This window comes from Sinocyclocheilus rhinocerous, unplaced genomic scaffold (assembly GCF_001515625.1).
Source record: "Sinocyclocheilus rhinocerous isolate Xijiao unplaced genomic scaffold, SAMN03320098_v1.1 scaffold85, whole genome shotgun sequence".
In the NCBI taxonomy this organism is placed as follows: domain Eukaryota; kingdom Metazoa; phylum Chordata; class Actinopteri; order Cypriniformes; family Cyprinidae; genus Sinocyclocheilus; species Sinocyclocheilus rhinocerous.
In genome coordinates, this window is record NW_015649998.1 from 1,362,651 (window position 1) to 1,365,690 (window position 3,040).

Below are 3,040 nucleotides of genomic sequence, written 5' to 3' on the forward strand. Positions count from 1 at the left end.
CAGAAAAAGACATCAACCGTGACCTGTGGAATACATTTTCTTTTATTTCTTCAGTTCTCAAACAGTCGCTTCTGAGGATGATGAGTACGACGACGTTACTGTGAATCAAATGTTGGCCCCCAAAACCCACGAGACAGACGCAACGCAAATACTAAACAACTTACTAAAGGAGTATGACAAAAAGCTGCGGCCAGATATTGGAGGTAAGTGGTTTTCTAAATGCAGTCATTGAGGACTTTGTGGAGCTGCATTGAGCTGTCCATGGTGCTGAAATTTATTCAGCTTTACTGCATTCAGCCTTACTCATCTTGGAGCTCCATTTACAAATCTATGTCATATACATAAACTGAATTTACTTTAAAGTCCAACTGCTTTGTTTATCCCAACAATTGATGTTTTTGTAAACTGGTGAAGTGCATTAGCTTCACACTGTGGTAGAGACTACACCTGCAAATTACACTATGCGACACAATTTTCCTTATACTATGAACAATAAAAATGTCAAATGTATTCACTGTTTGAGAGACACTGAGAGTTAGCAACAGCTAGACTGTGGGTTTATGGTTTTGCATTAAGTAATTGAATTCCTGGAGCAGTGGAATATTTTCTTATGATTTTATACTTGTTTATACAGGCATTTTATGTTTTTTCCCCTACTTTTTCCTTTTTTTTTTTTTTTAACAACGCAGTGCTCTTAACAGTCTCATGGACTGCACTACAATCCACTTTTGCATGTAATCTCACAGATTTGCTTGTTTTCATGTGTTTCAAGAGTTATATTAGCTATGAGTGCAGGATTCATGGATCCGTCAGGAAATTTCAGGCGTTCCGTCAGAATAACATGAAATTTTCATTTCTCAACATATCTCAGGGTTGAGATTGATGCTATTTTCTAGTAAATGCAACTAAATAGAGTGCCATGAGAGGAAATCACAATCTGCAATTCAAGCAGCGCATTCTGTACTTCATCTGAGATGTCACCGCAGAACATCACAACCGCTCTTGACACATCTGTCAGGTCTGTTATTGGTTTTGTGGCATCGTTGTTATTTATTGAATCTTATTGGATTTGAAGCATTTTAGAAAGCCTATCCATGCAAAAATCTCACCGTTTCTACATGTTTTTTGTTTCCTTTCAATGAGAAGAACAACCTCAATGTTAGATGGATGACAGTCTCCAAATTATATTTCTTATACTCATGTCTGATTTCTAAGAGGAAGACTAAGTTTATGTGTTCTCTTACACACACACCACAACCTACAACAACCCACACAAATCAAGCATATTGCCTCAGAGCCACCTTGCCGTGAAATAGCTTTTGTTTTTCACTTTTGTAGCTCAGTCTGTCTGGAGAGAACTGCACTGCTATATAATCAAGAATGCCACTGAATGGCAGTGATACTATGTATGAAGACAGCTACATGAGACACTCTTAAGGAAGTAGAAATATTCCAGTGAAGTCCCAGAAACTGAGGAACGGAGATGGTGGGCACGTCTCAGATCTGTCAACTCAAGTGCAGAGTGGGTCAATGAATGGGGTTCTAATATACTTCCTACAACTGGACCTTCTGGACCTCTCTCATGCACACACACGCAGACACTCTTTCATTTGTTCTTTCTCTCTTTCTCTCTTTTTTTTGTGTCAGGTCTGTTATTGGTTTTGTGGCATCGTTGTTATTTATTGAATCTTATTGGATTTGAAGCATTTTAGAAAGCCTATCCATGCAAAAATCTCACCGTTTCTACATGTTTTTTGTTTCCTTTCAATGAGAAGAACAACCTCAATGTTAGATGGATGACAGTCTCCAAATTATATTTCTTATACTCATGTCTGATTTCTAAGAGGAAGACTAAGTTTATGTGTTCTCTTACACACACACCACAACCTACAACAACCCACACAAATCAAGCATATTGCCTCAGAGCCACCTTGCCGTGAAATAGCTTTTGTTTTTCACTTTTGTAGCTCAGTCTGTCTGGAGAGAACTGCACTGCTATATAATCAAGAATGCCACTGAATGGCAGTGATACTATGTATGAAGACAGCTACATGAGACACTCTTAAGGAAGTAGAAATATTCCAGTGAAGTCCCAGAAACTGAGGAACGGAGATGGTGGGCACGTCTCAGATCTGTCAACTCAAGTGCAGAGTGGGTCAATGAATGGGGTTCTAATATACTTCCTACAACTGGACCTTCTGGACCTCTCTCATGCACACACACGCACACACTCTTTCATTTGTTCTTTCTCTCTTTCTCTCTTTTTTTTGCTTTACTACCGCTTTAGACTGTTGTGAGTCAGAAATGTAATTTCCTTGTTTTTTCACCATGCAGAATTTGTAGCTAGAAAAAAAAATAGCTCTTGAACCGTTTTCACATGCAAGTTGTTATGAAGTACAAGAATAGAGTGCAAATAATAGAATCCCCTTTTTCCCATAATTATTTATCTGCTAGTATTTCTGTATTAAGGTTCTCTGTTATGTTGTTCTGTTCAGCTTCATGATGAGTTGTGTGTATTGAATTAGCAGGTATGATTGTTTTGCTGCAAATAGCGAAAATACGTATGATTCAAGATAGATTAAAAACAAACAACTCCTCAAGGCCGTCTGGTATCTTATATAATAGAGCTAGGTGGTATGGCCAAAATATTATCACAATATTTGTTTTCCGTATCATACAATGTCAATATTTATCACAATACCATTATTGGGAAAAAAGAAATGCTTTCCACATGTTTGTTAGACCATGAGAATGAATGTAAACATAACTTGTTTGTTCACAATTAAACTTCACAAAGTAAGACCAACTTTTAGTTTAGTCCTCCAAGAAATGATAAAAATTTAACAATTTAATTAATCTTTAAAAATGTAATCATATGAAAATATAACAATTAATTTACAAAAAAACATTGCATTTTAGTTTTTATTTGTTTATTTTTTGTCAAATAAGATTTGACACATTGTACAAATTAAAACATGGTTGCAAAATATCTTGGTTGTACGATACTCGATTATTTTTATTATTATTATTATTATTATTA